The sequence below is a fragment of the Lissotriton helveticus genome, chromosome 5_1 (genome assembly GCF_964261635.1).
Source record: "Lissotriton helveticus chromosome 5_1, aLisHel1.1, whole genome shotgun sequence".
Lineage (NCBI taxonomy): Eukaryota > Metazoa > Chordata > Amphibia > Caudata > Salamandridae > Lissotriton > Lissotriton helveticus.
The window spans coordinates 383,935,436-383,960,197 of NC_136065.1; the positions used below are offsets into that span (position 1 = coordinate 383,935,436).

Below are 24,762 nucleotides of genomic sequence, written 5' to 3' on the forward strand. Positions count from 1 at the left end.
TCCAGAAAGCAGTCTGTCACAGCAGGAGCGAGTCCAAGTCTGATAGCCCCACAATTCAGGCCATGGGAGGGCCTAAAGATTCACACCTAGATGTCAGTCTCAGTAATAAATATGTGCATCTAAAGGTTATCCCAGGGCCTCAGCCACACTCTTTATAATTCTTTTAACAGCCCCATCTCTTTCTTGAGATTGTGCCCAGGCCCCTACCCAGTTACTTCTCTCTGAATCAAAGAGTACCCTTTGAAGTGTACTGAAGAGCCTGGCTCTTCTTCCTGTAGTGTATGTGCCCCACCCAGTTCACAGGAATGCAGCAATCTGCAAATCAGCTGGGGAGATTCCTCTACCTCGTCATGCTCTCCTAGTCAGCCCTGGGTCTCCAAAAATGTAACCTAGAGGCTTCCGTGGATTGTACCATTCGCAGGCACACATACATCCAGCACATGCATACAACAGCGGCATCATCCTCCACTCCTCCTTCTCCATAAACTGCCGGATCAACGCCGTTGCCTCCACCAGTTTCAACTGCCTGTGCATCCTCCGCAAGACCTTTAAATGGATCCCCCCAGACTGCAGAAAGACTGTCACCCACTTGCTCATAACAAGCAGACTGGACTACACAACGCCCTATACACCAGAATCAACAGACATGCATTAAAAGGTGGGACTTTCGCCTAGCTGGTGTTATTATGCCTGTTGGACCTGACCCTCTTTGCAGGTTTATCCCCAAATGTTATGCCTTCTTCCTCCTATTTATTTCTGACCTGTTTTTGTTGGTTTTAGGACTCTGGGCACTTTACCACCACTAACCAGTATTTACCACCACTAACCAGTATTAAAGTGCATATGCTGTCTGTCTAAATTGTATTGTGATTGGTTTATCCATGAGTGGCATATATTATTTACTAGTAAATCCCTGGTAAAGTACACCAGGTGTGCCCATGGCCTGAAAATCACATGCTACTAGTGGACATGCAGCACTGATTGTTCCACCGACATGAGTAGCCCTGCAAATATGACTCAGACATGACACTGCAGCGTCTAATGGTGCAGTTTTAACTGCCATGTTGAACTGGCAAGTAAAACCACTTGCCAGGCCCAGATCTTCCCTTTTACTACATATAAGTCACCCCTATGGCTGCCCCATGGGCAGGGTGCAATGTATTTATAAGGCAGGATATGTACTGGTGTGCTTTACATGTCCTAATAGTGAAATACTGTTCTTTTATTTGTTCACTGTTGCAAGGACTACCTCTCCCATAGGGTAGCATGGGGATTGCCTTGAAATATCTTTAAATTGTAATTTCCCATTGAGACCAGATAGAGATTTGGAGTTTGGGGTCTCTGAACTCAAAATGTAAAAATACATCTTTTGGTGAAATTGATTTTGAAATTGGGTGTTTGAAAATGAAGCTTTTAGAAAGTGGGCATTTTCTTGCCTAACCATTCTGGGCCTTTGCCTGTCTGTAGAATACAGATCTCAGTTGGCAGACAGTTGAGTTCTTGTGCATTCACTCTAGACAGTCACACAAAGGGACGTGAGGTGTGCCTTGCATATCCTCATGGACCGTCAACAGGCTCATGGGTCTTCCTGAGCTAGAGTGGTGGGAGGAGTTACTGACACCTTTGTCCTCAGACAAAGCTGTCTGTACTCCCATGTAGCGTGTCTGGAGCCAGGTCAGAGAAAGGCAGTGTCTTGTGCACTACAAAGACTTTCCTTTGATGTTTGTTTACGTCAAAGGTAGAAAGGGGTATAAGTATAGGACCTGTAACACCTCAAAATCAGAACACTTCAGGGCTGAAGAGATTCTGCCAGGAAGAAGATCTGGATGCTGTAGAAGGGACTGCCACTCTGCCTGTTGCTATGGTGTGCTAGCCTGCTGCTTCTATCCTTGGAGCGAAAGGAGTGGACTTTGCTCTCTACATCCTGCTTCCAAGGTTCTCCAAGGGCGTGTGCGTGCTTGCCTCCTGTTAAGAAGTCTGAGGGCCATCAAAGTCAGACCCTCAGACTGAGGGTCTGAGGACCCTCAGTAGAAACTTGGACTCTTCTACTGAGGGCCCTGACTTGCCAAGTGGTGCCAAATCCAGTCCCTGGGCCCTTGGAAGTGTAACCTGGTGATCTAAAGAGAAAATCCACGCATCAACTCTCAGCACCTGTTTTCTTGGGGCATCGCTGTACAAGATCAATGCATCGCCACTGCCTGCACCGAAGCGAGGATCCTGTTTGGCATGTCGGCCACAGCTTTCACTGCAGGCCCCAGCTTGCCATCGCAGCACTTCAGAAAAAACGCTGCAGCGTGAGTCTCAATCACTGAGTCACTGACGTCCGTGACATCCACTCCAACGCAGCACCTGGTCGCCGGCTGTGGAATCGACACCGCTCGCATTGCGGCTGGAAAATCGATGCAGCACCTGCTTCACTGCTGTTGCATCAATGCAGCGCCTCTGGATTTTCGATGCATCATCCCTCGATGCCGATTCTTCATCGACACCGCAGTAAGGAACCGAGGTCGGGTGTCCAGAGATCAAAGCATCACCTCCCCTACCAGTAAGGGACCGAAGCATCACCTCCCCTGGCAGTAAGGAACCAATGCATCACCTCCCCTGCCTAGCAGTAAGGAACTGATGCATCACTTCCCCTGACAGTAAGGAACCGATGCTTAATCTCCCCTGTGGAGTAAGAAACCGACGCATCGATTTGGTTTTTACAGCACCTCACCTCCCTTAAGCCTGCTTCGTCTTTTGATTTTTGATGCATCCATGGTGCTTTGTGGTAAAAGAAATCCATTGATTTCTAAGGATTAAAATTGCTTAATATTGGAAAAGTGATATCTTGACTCTTGTATTTTAGATTTTTGTTGTTTTGGTCTTGTTTTATTCAAATAAATATTGCCTATTTTTCTAAACTGGTGTGGACTCCATTTGTAGTGTTTTCACTGTGTTACTGTGTGTATGTCCAAATGCTTTACACATTGGCTCTGATATAAGCCTAACTGCTCATACTAAGCTATCAAAGGGGTTATCTAAGCTGTGTGACTGCCTTACCCTGACTTGAGTGAGGGTCTCTACTTGGACAGGGTGCAAATCACTTCCAACTAGAGACCTCATTTCTAAGAATGTCAAATTAATAGACTGTCGGGTTTTTTGTTTGCAGCAAACAAACTTTTATAGAGTCGAAAATGATTAACTCTTTGTCATCAAGAAGTTTCACTGTTTATGAAAAGTCATGTTTACAGCATAGATTCTCAAAGCTGCACTCTTACAAGAGGATAATCAGAGGGTAGGAGAATCCCAAACATTTTGTTTCGCTTTAGTTAACGTGCCCCATGTTGACACATTTGCATAACAAACTGGTGGTGCAGAATACTGTTCCGCGGGGGGTACTTAATGGAAAAAGGTACTGCCGTAGGTCCTTCAAAATGACAGAGTAAACCCGATTTAAAAGACAAAACTCGGACGCCACAACAAAAGAATGTCACATTTTATTACAAGACGCATTTACATGTGGGCGTATTTCTGCAGAGGTCACCGTTGACTGAGTTGTGCACAAATGATTTTGCTGCTAGCGTTAATAAAGTGGTGTATGTCTGTCCTTCCATATGAGACAAACTTATTAATTGTTAGCAAGTAACATCTTCAATAAGAGGCGATGCATTTTTTAATTTTTTCTTAATAAACCTTGACATTTTCTATTGCATTGTTTATTCTTTTTATACCAATGCGTGCCTTTAATTGTAAAAATAGCAATTTTTTTTACTAAATCTAATGCATAATGTGTTTTTATTCACACAATACGCTACACAATCTTCCTGTCCTTGCTTCATATTTTGTATTTCACTTGCCGCATGTTTTCGTGTTTAGAGAACCCTCTCGGGTGATGTGTTTCTCCGCTTCTGCATAATTGCAGTGGCCCTAGTGATATCTGACGCTTCCCTCTCTCCGAGTGAAGGAGTTGTGATGATGGTGAAGGTGGTGTGAGTTAGTGCTCCAGATGGTCCACAGTGGCAGGACGAGGGAGGCCACAGGTGAGAGAAACAGCATTCAAGTGTCATCTTTTATATATCTAGTACCCTGCACCATCCTGGTCGTGAGTGTGAAGATGGCCATTCCTTTCCATGATACTAGATAAGATGATGCATCCTCGCCCCACGAGGAGAGGGCACCCTTAAAAGATGGCCTCTGTCTCTGTCCTCAACCACCCATCTCACACCATTGTACAGCAGTTTACCTCCACTATATCCTATGTTTTATATCTCATGACAATAATATTGCATCCACTAAATTGTAAGGTAAATAGAAATATGTATAACTACAATAGTTTAATAGCCTTAGGTAGATGATGTGAAGGTAAAAATAATAAAAATGTACATACTGTGACAATGTAGTGGTACGTTTTGTGATGTTATTTTAACACCTTGTTATTGACCTTGATGTAGTCTCATCCAACGTGACTAACTCGGGTAGACCATCAGATAACAACTCTTAATTAGCTGAGCCACGGGGAAGGTACATGCTGGAAGAAAGCACACGGAAAGAGGTTGAGTCACCTTAAAGATCTATTGTTGAATGTGTCTGTGCCATGAACCCTACAAGATGTGTGACCCCCTCGAGCGAGAGTACGCCCCAGGGGAGGCTGGCACCAGTTTTCTGAGGACGTGGCATGCTGCAACATTTCGCATTATTGCGCCACGGGTTTTGATTAAAGAAAGCTGCTAGACAGAGGCTCTTGAAAGACACGCCTTCAAGTCTTCACAGTTGACTGAAGGTCTTAGCATTCAAGGTGCAACGGAGGGGACAAAGGCAGTGAACTCAGCTGATCCAAAATGTCATTAAAAGTACATTCATTCTATATTTATTTTCTTAGGGGGGGGGGAGGCGGAGCTATTCCTCCCAGTGTCAGCAAAAGCAGGACTGCACAAAAGAGAGAGCACATCCAGTTCAGGCCTTGTACAATGCAAGCACTCCACCACCATCGGCCTTGAACCTTTACAGCCTCTGTAAATAAGAACATTTCAAGGCAGAATATTCATTGGAATGAGAGACGCATGTACTTTGAGATACCATACAGTGTGCATTGCCAGAGTCGACGCATGGGGAGGGGGGACCTGTGGGGACCTGACCTCACTTGGAGGAAAGCGGTGCTTAATTGTTGAAGTAAAAAAAAAAGTGCCTGAGTCCAATAAATTCTCAGGAGGCTACTGCAGCTGTCACCAATACAGGGCCTACCCGAGCTGCCAAATATCAGAATTAACACTTCCTCCTAACCATCACACCCCTACACATGCGACAATTTGACCTATACCAGGTGATCTAAAGGTATAAGAATGCCCTGGGCGCACTAGAATATCAATAGGTAAACACTCTGCGCCTGTGCTCTTTTAAAAATGACAACCAATGCCTCCATGTGGCAGACTGTCATAAATATTTGGCAGTGTTAAGAAATAAGTGCCAGTGCCAAGCACCGGCACAAATTAAGGTCTCGGGGAACCAAGAGGTCCATAAAATATTTTGAGTTCATGATAACAGTTAAAGCAGTGGCCTGCTTTGGAGGGTGAGGTGATAGGGAAATGTGCTTAGTGAGGCAGTGGCTCAGCACGGGTGAGCGGGTCGTTTTATTAGAGCAAGAATGTCCAATGTTGGTCGAAAGGGGCCTGATCCATGGACCATTTGTATTTTTAAACGTTTTAGTGGGTTTACTGTAGCATTCTTATTCAAAGCGCTTCCCAAAAAATAATGATTGAATGATTATAAGACAAAGTCAAGAAAGAAAAAGCCATATCCAAAAGAACATGTTTGTTTTATTATTTATATTATGCCTATACTGTTTTACAATGTTGGTAATGCAATTGTACTTTCTCTTGGATATTCTAGTATGTTTTTCTATTTTCTATAGTTCGGTATTATTTTCTGTATTGTGTTTCATATATGTTAAATAATTCTTCAATAAAAATATTTTGAACTCAAAAGAACAACCAAGATGGACAGTAAGAAAACATAAGGTAAATTGGATGTTAAGAGTAACAACCAGTTGAAAGGAAGCTAATGGTCTAAAATATCAAGTCCAGGCCCAAGTCTCACAACCTTCCACCAAATGACAAGAGGAGGCCCAGCAAACCAAAGACCTTCAAGAAACCCATGTGGCACAGGGTCAAGGCTGATTTGCATATAGCCATGTCTGACCTGGGGTGGTGTGGAGTGCAAAAAAACGATGGATTTAGGCCCAGATCTCTGTACTGGGGTGAATGTATGACATTGTTCTGCATTCTGTCCATCAATTGTTGTTTTTGCATTTGTCACCCCGAGTGGGATGGGTATGCTCAGACGTGTGTCCCATGCTCTCCACACCACTGGAGTCAAGCTATCCAGGCTGATGAAGGCTGATAGCCAGAAACCGGTCCTTGGATGCTTGATTCTGGTCCAGGAAAGACATGGCTTTGCAGTTCGGGCTGGACTGTTCCCATGAGGCACACGGTCAAGGCTGATTTCCATAAAGCCATGTCTGACCTGGGGTGGTGTGGAGTGCAAAAAAACGATGGATTTAGGCCCAGATCTCTGTACTGGGGTGAATGTATGACATTGTTCTGCATTCTGTCCATCAATTGTTGTTTTTGCATTCTTCAAGAAACCAAGGCAGATTAAACAGACCAACTGAAGACCTAAAGTTCGGCCATATGACGGCAATAAGTGACGAGGAGAGGGGAAAACAATGAAAACCCCCTCAACTTTCATGTGATACACCACTGTAAACAGGCTCCAAGGCTCCCTCCAGCCTTCAGATTTTACAGCCTCCAGGTGGTACAAGTTTCTGACATTACAATCAAGGGTGTCACCTCGTCCTGCCCACAAAAATACCCTAACCCAAATCAAAATTTAAAAGCATTAGTAAAGCCAGGTCTCCCCTTTGAGACCTATTAGTTCATCCTATCCCTTTTGTTCATGTTGTACAGTATCAATAAAAAGCTGATGTTGTACAGCATGAACGGCATGAGAATAAAACAAGCACTGGCAAAGCCAATAGGTCTCGCCTTTGGGACCTATACCTTTGGCAATGGATTTTAGCCATACTGTACAGCATTGACAAGATGCTATGCAGTTTGGTAAAATGGTATAGAAAGAAAAAGGCAATATAATGTAGCTGTTTGACCACATCACTTTGCATTTACAAAATGCTCCTACAAAATTTGGACACAAAGGCATTTTTTTAATATAATGTTCCGAGATAGAAAAGAAATGGAAGGAACACAAAAGCGCTTTTAAAAGAGGACGGGCATGTAGTAGTTTGCTGCCTAGATCTCCACATAACATTAATACATTCAAAAAAAGACTGTGGATGTGGGGAGGAATCAGCAACTGGGAGTGGGCAGCATTGAGAAGCGTGCAGGGGGAAGGGCAGTAAAATGTGAGCATGCAGTTGGGAGTCTGGAAACAACACTCAAGGAAGAAGACATAAGTGAGAAATCAATGCATGGGAGAAGCATGAGAGTGATCGCAACACATGGTTGCGGTAGAGAAGCACAAGGGTGAGAGGCAGCAACATGAAGCGTGCGGAGGTGGTGAGAGAAGTACACAAGGGTGAAAGCTGGAAAACACATGCACGCTTATGAAGTGCTTAACCAAAAAGAAAAAGGTAGTGCCTGAAAGCAGTGGAAGGATAAATGATGAGTCTATTCTCCAGGGGAGGGACAAACACAAGAAGAGGAAGGAAAGCCCACACAAACCTACGATTAAAAAGCAAGCAGCTGAAAGTGACACTAAAGCCAAAAAATGGTAAGCAATGGGTGGGTTCTAAAACCACTGTAAGCTGACAATTGGTCTTTTCACAATCAGACAGTTTATGCTGTCTGGTAATTGAGACCTAAACAATGAGTCATTTTGTTTTTTTAAAAATTATTTTTATTGAGAGTACGTGTATACATAATACAAAACAATATCCATTTGTTTCCAGATTTGGACATACAATATAGCAAAAAATAGCAAACCTAAACAAATTATAAACATGTATAAATAAAACATGAAATCCAATGGGGGAAGAACTTTCATAGTTAAGTCATTTTAAATCTTAACCAGTACTTATATTAACTCCCATTCCCCTGACAACTCAACCTCATAGTTCTCCATCTGGCCACTGGTGCCCACAGTCGTAACCCCATCTCTCTTGTTTTTAAACCCTTATGCTCGTATAGAGCACCCTCAATGTTGTGGATGCCCAACAGCCTACATATCCACATTTGAAATGTTGGGGCCTCTAAATCTTTCCAGGCAGCTGTTATTAATATCCGGAGTACTGCTACTGCTATGAAAATTAAAGCTTCCTCCTCAATCCTTAATTTTAAATTAATATCGCATCCAAAAATAAATAGGGTTGGGGATAAAGTTATTTTGACTTCTAGGAGCCCCTCTAAGAAAGCCAATATCTCCGTTTTAATAGGGTTGAGTTTCTCGCAACCATAGAACATATGAACAATGTCTGCAGGACCTTTGCCACATCTGGGGCAATAGCTATCAGCCCTCATCCCCCACTCAAACAGCTTGGATGGGGTATAATACAAATTAAATAGGGTTTTAAAATGTTGAGCTTTAAGGTTAGAGGAGCGCAGAAATCTCTTATCAAAAGTAAGAGCTCTATCCAAATCAATCTCTGGATCCTCCAATTTCTCAGCCCAGGCTGCCTCGGTCTTAAGCATGTCATCTGGAGAGCTTTCCATAAGGATTTTATAGAGTCCATTAATTTTACGCCCACCTCCCTTCAGATAATCCAATAGATTACTCCTTTTCCCCAAAATAATTTGTGGTCTTACTGATCGGATTGTGTTTACCACCTGAAGGTATTTATATTCTTGCCCTTCCTGTAATGTATATCGCAGCCTTAAATCGGACAGTGATCTGCATGCATCCTTCACCATTATTTGCCCAAGTGTTACAATGCCTTGCTGCTCCCAGTGTCTCCAAGATCCATCCATGCACAGGTTTGGGAAAAGATAATTCTGGCTTTATACCTTCTCTAAAAAATAGATATCTAGAAATCATTTGGGGAGGATTCCGACCTTTTGAATTTTATCCAGCACTGCTCCATACAAAGGGCTCCGGCCGGCGGGAATTACCTACTCGTCCTCTTAGTAACCAGGTAAAAAACTACTAAATAATACATGTGCTTAACTTTCTAATCTAGAATAAAAAAACTAATAATAAGTATGATCTTTTACCCAAGCTCCTGCAATACTTGATCTAAAAAGAATCGCATAAGAAATAGAAAATCGTCTTTACCAGTGCTCATAATTGATCTTCATAGTAAGTACCACAGACATATATATTAAGATAATAGAAAACTTTTAGTTAACTATAGCAGGAGAACTAAAACCCTTAGTTCTTCTCTCCTTTTTTTAAAAAAAAAACTAAGATATTTGCTTTGTCTTGTATCTGTTTTCTTATCAAAATATCATCATAGCGAGCCCATAAAAGACCCTTCTCTTTTCCTCTCTCTCATTTTTTGGCTGCTATGAAGTGTCTAATCATCAATGAATGCTCCCTAAATTACTGAAATAGGATACCCATAAATATTACTATATACACGTAACATCCTATTCTCTGTCATGTCGCCCTATACCCTATTTTTAAATCTCCGTTTTAAGACATGTGTCTTTTTGGACTAAGACAGATCGTGTAAGGAAATGACATGGATAAAGATGAACAATGGAAATTAATATTGTTTTATAAATCTGTAAACTAGAAACTGGACTAACTGGCTGCAAAAATTTAAAATTCTTGATGTTAAAAATCTTTCTTAACTGTATAAACTATGTTACTGTGTAATTTTACAAATATGTAATCTATATATATTTTCACTTTATAGAATTTGTGTGGCTACTCCAGGAAGAAGGCGCTGGCCGCCGAAACGCGCGTAGAGACCCATTTTTCGCCACTTATCTACTATAGATAAACATATTTTTAACTTGTGTTTTCATTTGTTCATGTATAATAATTTTTTAGCAAAATAATTTGTTGTGTGAAATTTTAACCTTTAAGATTGTGTTATAGTAATGATTTGCTAAACTGTGTAACTGCTAAATAAAAAACTCAAGTCTTTTAGTCAGCCTTAGCCAATTGTTTATTTATTTCACTATTAATGTGTTCTATACATTAGTTGCCTAGGTTGTTGCTTTTCAAATGTATTAATTTCCCTGACCTAGGAACTATAAGATCCATATACTCAGGGGGTCCTTGCTAAATACACGTCAGGTTTGGGAAAAGACCAGAGTTCCATAAAGGAGTATGGTGGTTATACCTTGGAATACCCATTGCTTTCTGCACAGATGCCCAGAACCCAGCTATACCTTCAAGTATTTTGTACCGTGATTTTTTATAATACCTTCTTTCCGTTTTTCTCAAAAGTATCCCAGATGCTTCATCACCCAATGCCAGTTGAAATATCGATGGAATATCATCAGGGCCCCCTTCCTGAGTCGCCCTCTCCTGATCGAAGAGGATTGCCATTTCTGTAAGGAGGCAGGACCAGTGGTAATTCCTGATATTGGGCATACCTAGCCCTCCCCTTTCCTGAGGTAAAGACATATACTTGTTTGATCTTCTGATCTTACCATATTGCCACAGGAATTTCATGAAGATTGCTTCAATTTCCTTTATTATTTTATCTTCCAATTTAAATGGGATAGATCTAAGTTTATACAGAATCTTGGGGAACATAGTCATTTTAATGACGTTAGCCCCGCCTATTATTGATAAATGAAGTGTATTTAATCTCCTTAGCTCTTGTTCCATTGATTTCAAGAGGGGTGTAAAATTATCTCCAATTATGTTCCCTGGTTGTGAATTAAGTGTTATGCCAAGATACACCACTGAATTGACATACCTAGCATCCTTTTTAATTATATTCTTAGAACACAGAATTTGGGTCTTAGCTTCGTTCAGTCGATATCCTGAAAATTTCCCAAACAAATTTGTCATGCTCGCGATTTCCCTCATAGCAGATTCCGGATCGTTCGTGATAACGGCTAGGTCATCTGCATATGCAAGCAATTTTGTTTGAAATCCTTTTATAATTACTGGTTGTATCTCTATGTTGGATAATATCTGTGTAATTAGTGGGTCTATGTACAGGGCAAATAAGATAGGAGAGCAGGGGCAACCCTGCCGAGTGCCTCTCGTTATATTAATTTTCCCAGAACTCCCACCCATCAACTGAATCTTGGCTGAGGGAGTAGAATACATTGCCTGTAAGGCCTGTCGGAACCTTGGCCCAAACCCCCTCTCCTCTAAAACCTTCCATAGGAAAGACCACCTCACCCGGTCAAATGCTTTTTCTGCGTCTAGGAGGACCATCGCGGCCCCCTTCCCCCTGGCAGCGCAGATGTCAAATATGGTAATCGCTCTTTTAATATGATTCGTCGTCCCTCTTCCTGGGATGAACCCATGCTGCCAGGGTGAAACCAGGGCCGCGATGATCCTCCCAAGACGAGTAGCCAATATCTTGGCATACAGCTTATTATCAGCATTGACCAGGGAGATAGGCCTGTAAGACCCTGGATTTTCTTTGGGCTTGCCCTTTTTGTGGAACACCACAATATTGGTGCTCTTCCATGAGTCGGGTATCTTGCCAGTGATCATAATCCCGTTAAATAAGTCTAAGAGAAGAGGGGATATTTCCTCCCGCAAGCATTTATATATTTCAAGTGGTAACCCATCCGGGCCCACAGCCTTCCCTGCTGCCAGACCTTGCAATCCACCTATTACCTCCTCGATGGTTATAGCCTGTTCCAACTCCTCCCTCTCCTGCTGACCCAATTTTTGACCTATACTTTCCCACCTATTAATTGGGGTATCTGTTACCACCTCCTCCTGGTATAGATCTTGATAAAACCTTCTGAAAACCTCCAAGATTTCGGCAGGCTCCTCATATACTCTCCCTTGTTCCTCTATTTTTGTAATTATATTTTTTGACGTAACTTGTTTGATACGCAGCGCTAATACCCTTCCAGCCTGTTCCCGGGTCTCATACAGCCTGGTTCTGTTTGTATGATATTCCGCCGCGGATTTTTTGGCCAATTGAGTCTGTATACCCGCTTTTATAGCATTAATCCTCTCAAGAGTTTCCAGTCCTTGCCGCCCCTGACTTATATCCCTTTGGTGCTGCCTTTCGGCATTACTCAAACTTTCCAGTAATAGCTCCCTTTCCAACTTGATTCTTTTCCATTGTCTAGTAGTGTAGCTAATAGTTTCCCCTCTTAACCCGGCCTTATAAGTGTCCCAGACTATCCCCCTTGAAGCACTATATCTGTTGGCATCGAAAAAAGCCTTTGACCAGTTTCTAATATGTTCAATATAGGCACTGTCAGTTAATATTTTCCTATCGAAAGTCCATGGTCTTGGTCCTTTTGTAGGTCGATTAACATCCATTATCATTACCAAGGGGTTATGGTCAGACATTATCATTGGGAGTTTATTGATTTTGACCTTATTTATTTCTGTGGCTGAAACAAAGAAGTAATCTAATTTGCAATATTTGTTAAAAGGATGTGAAAAGTAAGTAAACCCAGTATCCAGTGGTTCCTTATTGCCCCAGACATCTCTTAGCCCATATGATAGCAGTAACGCGGATATTGCTTTATATACCCTGGGTTTGCGTCCGGTATATGGGATATCATTAACAAAGTCTGCCGAAATATTGCAGTCTCCACAGACTATTAGTGGAGCTGGCCAGTCTATCAGTTCTTTCTCGATAGAATCAAAAGTGCCAGGATCATCCGAGTTAGCTCCATAAATTGAACAGATAGTACAACCCAGGTTTAGTTCACATATAGCCCACCTACCAAGGGCATCTGCCTTACAGCGCTTAGCTCCACCGAGGCCCACCTTCCCAATAATAGCCACACCCCTTATGGTAGACGTTTGAGAGGTACAGGACAGGATCGCAAACCCTTTTAACTTGAGCCAGTGCTTATTCTTCCATGGCAGATGTGTCTCTTGTATTGCCAAGATATCTATATCTATTGCTTTAAGGTATTCCTCGAGTCTGAGCCCCTTTTTCCAATCGTTCAGACCGTTAATGTTTATGGAACCTATCTTGAGTTTAGGCATTTTCCTGGACCATCCCTTCCCAGCTTCTTAAACAACAAAATAACTTTTTTGAAACAAAATTACAACATTTCTTCATTTGTCCTTTTCGGATTGAATTTATATGTAAATTAGTAACACGTGCTCTTTTTACTTTTTTGTTTACTCCCACACCCCCCGAGCCCCCCCCCCCCACCCACTCTACCCATGCAACCCGCCCCCCTCCCCTGCTGGCCCCTTGGCCACATGCCCACCTCTGTGGGGTGCTCAGACTAAGTCTGTGCATATAATGGGAGCAGCGTTGCAGCGAGGACTCAATTTAAACCACTTAGTAGCCTAAATGGGCTTGACCACAGGGCTCATATTTCCTAGATCCAGATACAAATCAGCTTAGTATAACGGAATACCTTGGTTGACAATTCACTTCATTGCCTAGACCATAAAGACAACCTTACGATACCTACATCCTTTAATATGCATTGACAAATACCAACTCCTTTCGTTTCTAGGTACCTACTAATACATACTAATAGCTGTCAGTCTGCCCCCCCCAACACCGTACTGCAGGGGCAATGGATCCGCAGGCTGAAATCTATATAGAGTTTAAAAATTCTTTAGCCTTAATTTCTGATGGGAAATATAAGGTCTTTCCATGATGAATTATCTTGAGTTGGGCTGGGTTAATAAGATAGACTTGCACTTTTTTGTCCTGAAAAGGTTTGATCAATTGTCGTAGCCTCCAGCGCCTTTCCACCGTCACATGGCAGAAGTCGGGTCTGACAAAAAATGAAAACCCCTCAAATGTTCTCTTAGCGTCTGGTCTAGCCTTCTCTGCTATAGACTGGCGCAAAAGGAAATTCCCCAGGAAAATCAAAATTGCCCTAGGTTTATCTCCTTCCCTGAAATTTCGATTTCTCTTAAACGGGGTTCTATGTGCTCGCTGCACCTCTGAATCCCAGCACCAGCTCTCCAATTCAGGAAATACTTTAGCAAATACTTTCACAATGAAGGCTCTCGCGTCCCCCCCCTCCAAACCTTCCGGAACTCCCAGGACCCTAAGATTATTTCTCCTAAGCCTATTCTCAAGGTCCTCGAGCTTCCACTGTATGTCCTCAGCTTGTGCCCCATATGATTCCACCTTACTGGTGGCAGCAGCAGATTCAGCTTCAGTGGAAACCACTCTTTCTTCAAGATTTGAGACTCTGTCGTCCACTGTCGCGCATGCCTTTGAAAGTTTCCTCACGACAGTCTTAATCTTCCTCATGGCCGCTTGGGATTTACGATTGTCCTGCCTGGTCTCTTCCCGATGCGCGATTATTTCCTGGTGGATTGCTTCCAGCATGGAGCGTTGGGTGAATTCGAAATCCTGAGTTTGGTTCGGTGACCCCTGGAGCAAAGTAGTGGGTGAGTGATCCCAAGTTAACCCCCTTTGCTCGTTTTTTTTTTAAGGAGACTGCTGGTTTCACTGTGGTTGTAGGGGTAACCTCCTCTGGATCAGTATCTGACTCTAAATTACTGCCGTCTATATCTGAGCTGTTTCCCCCCTCATCTTCTGACCAATCTGCCTCCTCGGCCACCGAATGGAAACATTCACTAGAAGTCTTCTCACTTTCAGTGTTACTCGTTGGCTCCAACCGCTCAGTAAGAGTGTTGGCATCAAGCGTAATGTTGGCTACAGGAGGAATAACCTCAATTCCCTCTTGCCTTTTGCTGGTGCTGCTTTCCGTGGCCTCTTGTTGTTCCACCAGAATTATGATGTGGGGAGGAATCAGCAACTGGGAGTGGGCAGCATTGAGAAGCGAGCAGGGGGAAGGGCAGTAAAATGTGAGCATGCAGTTGGGAGTCTGGAAACAACACTCAAGGAAGAAGACATAAGTGAGAAATCAATGCATGGGAGAAGCATGAGAGTGATCGCAACACATGGTTGCGGTAGAGAAGCACAAGGGTGAGAGGCAGCAACATGAAGCGTGCGGAGGTAGTGAGAGAAGTACACAAGGGTGAAAGGTGGAAAACACATGCACGCTTATGAAGTGCTTAACCAAAAAGAAAAAGGTAGTGCCTGAAAGCAGTGGAAGGATAAATGATGAGTCTATTCTCCAGGGGAGGGACAAACACAAGAAGAGGAAGGAAAGCCCACACAAACCTACGATTAAAAAGCAAGCAGCTGAAAGTGACACTAAAGCCAACAAATGGTAAGCAATGGGTGGGTTCTAAAACCACTGTAAGCTGACAATTGGTCTTTTCACAATCAGACAGTTTATGCTGTCTGGTAATTGAGACCTAAACAATGAGTCATTTTGTATGCAAGTGCATGAGTGCACCTCCAAACTCATGCATGTTTCTTTTATTCATTTACCAATCCAAAAAATAATAATAAATAGTAACTGAAAGACCTTTAATTGTATTTTTTAATGGGGCGAGAGAAAAGCACACATGTAATAGAGAGCAACACAGAGCCTCAAGGGAGAGAAGCGCACACAGGAGAGAGAGCAAGACTGAGTTTTGGAGAGAAACATATGAATGAGAGAGGACCACACAAGGCACGGGGGAGACGGGCATACAAGGGAGACAACTGTCATGGAGTGCTTAAGTGAAGGAAAAAATAGTTTTCTTAAAGTGAGAGTTGGCAGGGCACATGTAAAGAGGATCTGCTCCAAGGGAACTGGACCAAGATGGACAACACAAGCCATCAAATAAGAACCAAGCCAATGAAAGTGAAGCCAACCAATGCAAGCAAAGGGCAGGTTTTAAGCCCACTGTAAATTCATGGTAAGCCCACAACAGGCCTTTTTCGCCCAGACAGCTGCGCTTTCAGGTATTCTCGAACTAAAACTGGGAGAACCAAAGGAAAGGCAAAACCCTCACCAGTTTTGAAACGGGGTGTAGAAATGGCCCTGCCTGACTAAAGTGCTAAGGAAGAAGTAGACTGCACTCAATATGGAAGTACGCAACACCTGCAAGTTCACAATGGAACTCCATAAAACCTGCAACCAGTTCCACACTGTTGCAAGCAAGCAGAGTTCGAAAGAAACAGAACTAGACTGCAAGCAAGCAACACCTGCCAATCTTCACAGACTCTCTCTACAGCTCTCCACATAAAATACATATATTGAATTTAGATTGAACGTGCATAAATATTCAGTGGTTATACTGAAACTCCGGCATGGGTCTGGACTCAAAAGTGATACTCCAGGTTTACGGTTATAATCCCATTTAAGACATTCGGGGCACTCCACATGGCAGCCCAGAGATCTCCCTTATTCACTACTGCTGCTGTCACTGGATGTAGGTGTCTGTTCAATGTTAATTACTTTTATGGAATATTCTTACACCTAATGGCATTTTGTCGTTGTGATTATCTCAACAGAGACCATCTTAATAACAGGTGCACAGGCTTGTGTAAACAGCCATCTTTGTTTACAGTAGTAATCTCAATCTGGAGACATTCACTTTCTCAGACATTGAGTGGAATATTGTTCAACTTTTGGTCAGCTGGGATAAGGAGGGATCTGCCACCAAACGTTACCTAGTGAAACAGAGAATCATGGGAACAATTTACATTGAAGGACTTATGGTGCTAGGTCATTGATGGCTTCATGTGCTATCTCTTAGCATAAACCAAACTGATACATTTCGAATAGATAGTCTACATGGCCTCTACAAGTCTAACTACTGGCAATCTCTTGGGGTACTAATTCAAACAACGTTCTTTTGCCCACCATGTCACCTCAGTTCCAGTTCAGGGAGTCCCTGGCTTGGCAGTTCCAGCTGGACTGTTCCCACAAGGAGCAGGGGCAAGATTGATCTACATATGGCTAGGTCCAAGTTTAGGTGGCTTGGTGAGGAAAACAATGATGGGTTGGGGTGCTACCCCGAGCGATTGCAGTGGTAAGACAAATTGCAAGCATTCCTCCCATCACCTTTTGTGTGTTTCTAGTACCGCCCTAAGTGGCATGGGAACGCCTAGGTAAGGCCCCATGCTCACTCTGTCACTGGAACTGAGCTGTACCCGGCTGATGAGCCCATAATTAGGGAGAACCCGGTCCTCTTTTACAGTTCAGGGAAGAACTAGCTTGGCAGTTCCAGCTCAACTGTTCCCATGAGGAACAGGGTCAAGACTGATTTCAATATGGCTGGGTCCAAGCTGAGGTGGCATGGTGACCAAAAGATTGATGGGTTGGGATGCTGCACCAAGCAATTGCCAGTCATTAGACCTAGTGCAAGCATTCCTCCCACCTGCCACCATGCCATCCAGCTATGTGCAAATCATTCTTCACTCAGTTTGAATAAGAACAGTCCAGCCCGAACTGCCAGGCAGGGTCCTCCCTGAACCAGAACACAAGCAGCCCAAGAAAGGTTTCACCCTGTTTGGGGCTCTTCAGACTGGCATAGCCATTGCTTATTTTGCAATGGAATATGTGCTGAGCCCAAAGTTTTGAAGCCTACAGCCGATGCTATTGAAGTTCAAGGTGCCAAATACCAAGACAGTGTATACTTGATTCCGCCTCATGCCTCTTTAATCTACCACCACACACTCCCAGCCCCTCTTTTTCATTCTTGTTGGTTCATTTACATCCATGTTTCCTCCTTTTCACTTTTTCTGTCTTTCTCGTCCTCCTTCTTTACCCCTTTTGAGTGTTTCTCTCTTGTTACACTGGGTCGAAGTTTGTTGAGACAAACATGTGCCTGCCCCCAAAAATGGGTGCTGGTTGGGCCCCACTTGCAACCACCGGCTCAAATTTGGCACTGCTCGCATCTCTTTGTCCCTGTCATTGTTGCCTCAGTATCCTTCTTCCGCGCTTATCTCTAATTCTCTCTTTCACAGCTTCATTCTGACCTGAACCTCTACCTCTGTTTCTTGCCTCTCACTCCATTTTACCCTCATTGCCTTAAGCTACTGATTCTGCTTCCCTTGATATCCTACAACATAACTTCTCACCACTCTCTTATTTCAATCTTGTTTCAGTCCCTTCCTTATTTCCTGTCTCCTTCTTATCTGTCTTCTTCCACTCCCAGCTCATCTACCCCAATCAGATACTGTCTCAAGTCATCCTTTATCACTCATTGTAAGACTTTGTATCTACATCGATTTGTATGTCTATTCCTTTATCACCATCATTTTATGTTCCTTCCATCCTGAACTTTTTATCTTTATTTCTTTGTTTCTTACTACCTTTCCTCTTTTAATTTATTTCCTTTGTCTGTTCTTACCCTTCATTTTACTTTTACATTCTTAACCACTTCCTTTCCATTTCGCCCGTTCTTTGCTTCTTCTTTCCATCTCGGTTTATTTCCATTTCCCACTTTTCTTCTCTATACCTTCTAGCCCCATCTTCCTTTCTTTTTCTAATCCCCTCTCCTATTTTGCTTTCTGTGCAAAGTGAACACTTGGCACATTTTGCACATAAATGCATCATCTTGGATTTTAGACATAACATGTTTATTGTCCCATTTTAAGAAGGTCAAATGAATTTGTAATTTTGTACATCAAATCCTTGTCTTGATGCAGCTACAAATGGCACAGTGTATGTACATGTTCACCTAAAGCGATGATAGTGGTGATTCCGTAGATGTCTGCATAAGGACCCCACTTCGTTGCTTTAGACGCAACATGTATTAAGTCTTATTTAAGATTTTTTTTGCCTGACAAGATTTTTATATCGGACCGGACTACACTATCAGTTGTTTTAAACTTTATAATGGTGTGGAAAACCACAATTAAATGGAAATAAAGCCTCATGCAATGTCAAGTAAGTGCAATTTCAAAGTGCAAATAAGAACGTTGTCACATTTGGTGCATTTTATGTTAAAATTGTAATGGTTTTAATTAACTACACAATAAAGTCATTTCTTTCCTTCTTTGCTTCCTCACATTTACCTTTTCCCTTTCTTTCTTGCACACTTTCTTGATTTTTTCTACTCCCTTTTGTTCATATTTCTTCTTTTTTGTTCCTTCCTTTCTTTTGGTCGTTATTTATTGCCCTTCTTTCACTTTTCTTTCTCACTGTTTAATTATTTGTTCATTCTTCTCTTTCTTTCTTTTCAACCTACCATCTTCACAGTCTTTCCTATTCCTCATATTCTTCTCTCCCTTGTCTCCATGCCTTTATGCTTTTGTCTACTCTTTCTTTTGCCATTTCTCTTCATGTTAATTGAAATTCTCACCTTTCTGATTCTCTTCTCTTTATTTGTTTTTTCTCTTTCTTATCCCAGTCTTCCATTTATTAATCCAGCCTCTTTCTTCACCAGCTTTCTTTCATCTTTTTTCGCTTTGTCTACCTCTGCCATTCTTCCATTCCTTTCTCTCCTTTTCTTTTCCCGTGTCCCTCTCCCTTTCTTTCTGTACCACCTCCCTCTTATTTGTCTTCTGTGCTCTAAATGTTTCTTAGCTCTTGCTTTTTGATATTCTTTCACTTCCCCTCCTTTTTTCCATTTTTCCTTTTCTCCGCTTTTACTGTATTTCTTACAGCCTTCCCATGTTTTGACTATTTCTCCCCGCCTTAGAAGTGCTTTCAGCCCTTTCTCTATAATTTTTCCTATTGCTGTTTTCTCCTTTTTAGGTCGAGCCTTCGCAGCGCACATGCGCTGCAAAGGAAAACAACCTTTTCCGAGCGCTTTGGCTTTTCAGCCAAGCACGTGCATGCGTTCCATTGCCTTCAATGGCAACGCCTGCACGCTAGGAGATTCACTCGCGGAAGCGCGCGCCACCATCTGGCAGCAATTATCGCTCCCGCGAGTGAATCGCGCCCACCCCCCCAGCCACGTGAGGCGCTCGTGTTTGTTACTTGTTCAGTTTGTTATCACTGACTGAAATGGAGCCAAGCTCCGGTGGCCCCCTAATTACTTTTAGAAGTCATGTTTGTCAATTGCGACGAGCAATGATTTGGCTGAATGAAAACAGACATCTAAACGCAATTTACAGCCCCACAGATCTTCACCCCCTTCCCTCGTGTAGTATGACTGCCGCAGATATCAGCAATTAAATGCAACTGTCCACTGTTCCATGTACACGCCGGCATATAGTGGAATCATAATTATCAACACAGAATCACACCCTTTGTAGGGCACGGAACCTTGGGATAGTTGTATCAAGGCAGCCTGCCCATAGCAGAGGGGTGGAGGGAGAATGCCCTCCCTCACACGATAGTGAACCATTACATCCTGGGACATGTGACCATCGACTCTTGGGGCCACTAACTGGCTCGGCCCGCATTGTGGTAGGGGGAAGAGAAGAGTGTGCGCACAATTTGCTTGGCGTTTCAGGAATATGGCATTCCTGTAACCGAGGCTTAAAGATTTCATGACACTAATGTAGAAGCAACTATATAATACAACTAGTAGACTTGAAGAAACTGGCTAACAAGGTGCTATTCAAATCATTCCTTTGTGCAGAGTTGTCAACATAATGCCGAGGGCGGCCCTCTGTCGGCAGTCAGTAGAATTGCAGCCTATCGTCTGAAGGAAATCTCTAATGAGGCCATGGTAAAGAAGATATGGTAAATAGAACCTACCCATAATGCATTGTATGCAAGACCAACTGCCGCCACAGCCAATGATTGTTTTCTATTACCATTGATCAAAAATTTTGTGTCGCTCCTTTAACAAATGAGTTTGCAGTTCTTTATCACTCTTGAGATCAGTTATCATTATCGTCCTACTTGTCTTGTGCAAATTATTTCATAGGATCCGTATTGTTCAGTATAATTAAAAATGAGTATTTCCCGTTATGTAGCTGCCTCATTTTGGAGCTGATAAAAGAAACAAATACATTTTCAAAAGATCTCACATAATGCTTTTGATACTTAATAAGTAAGATATTTGACTGTCTCCAGATAGTTCGGATGAGTGTTGTCAAACATGAAGCTCTCTGTACTAGCTATTGTGGAAACAACTGCTATAATACAACGAGGAGACATAATGAAGATGTTTAACAGGGCGCTGTTCGAAGCATCCTTGGGGCAGAGTTGACAACGTAATGCCGAGGGCGGCCCTCTGTCGGCAGTCAGTAGAATTGCAGCCTATATGTAAATTATTTTATAGGACCCGTATTGCTCTTCACCAACAGCATAGTTAGAAATTAGGGTTCCCGTTATATAGGTGCCTCTTTTTGGCGCTGATAAAGGAAACTATGCATTGGATATGTGCTGAGCTCTCTAACCCACACGGAAATCTCACTTTATTAAAAAAATTAACACATATCCCCTTGTTTACGCTTGCTTGAAGTTGGCGGTATATTTTAATACAAAGCTCGGTCTATCCTAATAAAGTTCCAGCTGTGCGTCACTTCTGGGTTTTCATGCTCATTTCTAAAATGCGAGCCTCACTCTACACCGTTTTGCACGCTACTAAAATAGTTTTTTTTTTTTTTTTTTTTTTAAAACCTTTATTTGCATCAATAGGATATACAGTCGTGGGCCCACAACCAATCTGGCCGGCCATAGGTCAAAAATTTACAAAAATCGAAATAAGCGATACAAGGTCAGCTGGCAGGCAGGCAAACATATTCAAAACAGTACTAAGGAAAGGACAAGCGACATCAACGGCCCAATATCAGGAACAGTGAGGTCCATTTTATAATAAGGGGATAAGGCTCATGGCAGACTTATAAAATACGGGAAAAACAATAAACAGAAATATATCCACGCCAAAATGGAAGGAGGGGGGGGGGAGGATGTGAAGACACGAGTCGATCGCAGCACATAACAAGCGCAAAATATATTAGAGAAGCAGACAAGTACTACCAGCATCTCATGCCCCCCACCCAATATCACGCTAACAAATGCAAGGGGAGCGGATAAACTGCACGATCTAAACCTACTCGCCATACTAGCCTGGGGAGAAAAAGGGGGGGGGGGAAGGGAAGGGAGGGAAAGGGGGAAAAAACAGGGGGGAAACTGAGGGGAAAAAACCAAGAAGGGCAGGAACAAGGTAAGGAGAAGAAGGAGAAACAAAGAAAAAGAATTATAAAAGGAGAAACACAATCGTGCAAGATGGGCGCCACCCCGGGCCAAGCGTCCCGCGGCCAATAATACAGAAGAAAGTGGAGAGCTGGTGGGAAGTAGGGTACGGCAGTCGCGACGGAAACACCGAAGCTGATAAAAGTGGCAGAGCAACAGACCCAACCCACTATGCCAGAGAAGCGAGGACAGAAGCGGCACCTCTATAAAGGGATAGAAAAGGGCCATAGAACCAAAAAAGAAAACATCTGAAAGACCCCGCCCACCCGTCCCACCCCGCACCCCTGCAGAAGGCTACGGCCTACCCTCCAAACAGCGTGCCTGTCGCCCTAATCCGAAACCCGAAATATAGTAGAGAAAGAAAGTAGAATAAAGAGACAAAAAGAAGAAGGAAAGGGATTATGAAACAAAAATAAGATGTGAGGGAGGAGCCAAAGGGTACGAACAAACACACTCGGCCACGACCCTCCCCGGACCATCAATTGAATAACTATCAAATCAGTACTACACCTTCACGTACAGCAATAACCCGCGGGAGGGGGGGAGGGGAAAATGTAAACGTTTCACAATGTCGAAAATACAAGCATCAGTGCAAAGGACAAGTAAACCAGCAGTCTATCAGTGTTGCGCAACTTACCCCCAGCACTTCCTAACCACGAAACCAACCCAATAAAGGATAACATGGAGCGGACCACCCAGCACAGAATAATCGCAATGTTGACCAGGGTTACGGCAGTGATGTAGATTAGGGAGAGCTACCATACCAATGAAATACGAAAAGCCAATGAAGCCAGTCAATTGTAGCAGCAACGACAGGGCAAGCAAAGGCAAGCCGGAGCCCAGTTACGCAGTTCGACAATGCAAAGGTACCCCTCCAGGGCAAAAGTTCGATTCCATCGAAGCGGGAGCAAACAGCGGTCCACCATAGTTCCCAGTTGTCCGGGATGGACGCGTCGTGTGCAAGTCCTCGAAGTCCGGGCGGTGAAAAAGCGGAGGTTCAAAAGCCACCGGCCCATCAAGCAGCCGAAGAACAGCGGCAGCAACTCCTGGCGCAGCCGAAGGGGGCGAAGCAATGGAGGCATCAGGACGATAGGGGTGCATGAAAGAGCGGCGACCCAAAATGGCGGCGGGCCGCATAGGGTCGGTAGAAGCACCGGGGGCCAAGACAGCGTATAAGGACATCAAGGCGTCTAGGACATCTCCGAGCGTGGGCGCTCGAGCACACGCCCAGGCCCCCGCGCAATCCGGCCAGCAAAGTTCTTCGGTGCAGAGCGGAGCACCCCCCACGTTGTCGGCAGCCATTTTGTGAGTTTCGCCGCCCCGCACTCCACCGCGGGCCCCCAAACAGTTCCCAAATGTAAGACTTTACAGACCTCTGGAGGTTTTCAACAACGGCCTCACCGGCACAGAGCGGGTAGGCGCTCGATGGGGGGGGTGCCCCCTCCGAACAGCGGCGGGCCCAAAAAGCAGAGCTAGGCACGGGGTCCAGGGCTGCCGGACAGAACAAAGGCGAAGGGACCCCTTCACACAGTTAGCCCCCAACACATCTCGTCCTCCTCCAGCCGCACGGTCCACAAATCAGGGCCGGTTCAGGATCACCGGGGCATACACACAACGGCTCCCACCAGTGGCTCACTCTCGCGGCCGGGGCCGGCAATCTCAGCACCGCCGGTCGGGTCCCACAGGCAAGGTCCCGGTCTCGAGCGCCCGGAGGCCCCAATCTTTCCGAGGGCACAGCTGCGGACCCACAGCACGCAGGAGCTTCCGGACCAGACGGTGAGTAAGAGTGGGTCGTTAAATTCAAAAATCTGTAGTGAAGTATCGTCGCAGTACAGGATATATTGCAGGATATTCGAGGTTGGCCGGAGGGCCGACGGAGCCGAGCTAAAAGGCGGCCATTACGCTCTCAGGCTAGGCTCCTCCCCCTAAAATAGTTTTTAACTGTCTCAGAACCGCCGCTACAATACTCTGCTCATGGATTACCTCCTAACCTATTAGCTGTTAAAAACCAACGGTGTGCTTCTTTTTAAACTCACCATTACAGATCAGCAAAGCAATATAACTTTCCCTCCTACAAACTGCTTTAGTCATTGAACTAGATTTACGGATTCGGTGAAATGTGAGTTGTAATCTTCTCTAACTGTGTGGGGAAACAATGGTTCTTTTTTATTAGGTCTCGCGACCTATCGATGCACGCATGCGCATCGAGCGGAGCGAGAATTCAAGCGGCGAAAACATCATGAAACCACCAGCTTTTTGCTGGCGTTTTCTTGCAGTTCATGTGAACCACGTGAGCAACATGCACGCGCATTCACGGCCAGGGCTTCTCCTCCCCTAATTCAGTTTCCCGCTTCTCCTCCCCTAATCATTCATTCCGGCTGCTCACAGCACATCAAAGGGCTTCGCCCAGCGTGTGCTCTGCATTCTCTCCCCAGCCAGCTTTTTCTCTTACCAGCATCTGCTGCCGGTCTGGGTCGAATAACCGTGCCTCTCTCCTGATAACCTCTCTGCAACTTTCTTTCCAGTTTTACCCCACTCCGCAAGTCTCTCTTCTGTCCCTTCTCTAAACTCTCTGCAAATTTCTTGCCAGTAAGCCCTTCTCTCCATGTCCCTCTTCGCTCATCCTCTGCCTACTCAACCTCGCTCACCTCTCGGTCTCTCCTATCTATCAGTCCTTAGTAAGCTAACCTCTCCCCTCAAAACATCCTGCGGTCTGTGCTTCTCCGTACGTCTCTTACCT

The 24,762-nt window shown here is 43.9% G+C and overlaps 1 protein-coding gene across 3 annotated transcripts in view; it reads right to left on the reverse strand.

Annotated features, from left to right (window-relative positions):
• The window catches only part of LOC144754586 (alkaline phosphatase, tissue-nonspecific isozyme-like), a 323,201-nt gene that overhangs the window by 267,791 nt on the left and 30,648 nt on the right, over positions 1-24,762 (reverse strand). The window contains exon 1 of one of the 3 annotated variants that reach the window (XM_078642555.1): positions 4,370-4,509. The exons of the other annotated variants lie outside the window; for them this stretch is intronic. The gene's annotated coding sequence lies outside the window, so the exon portion shown is untranslated. Of the gene's footprint in view, positions 1-4,369; positions 4,510-24,762 lie in introns of those variants that run through there. 3 annotated transcript variants of the gene reach the window in all.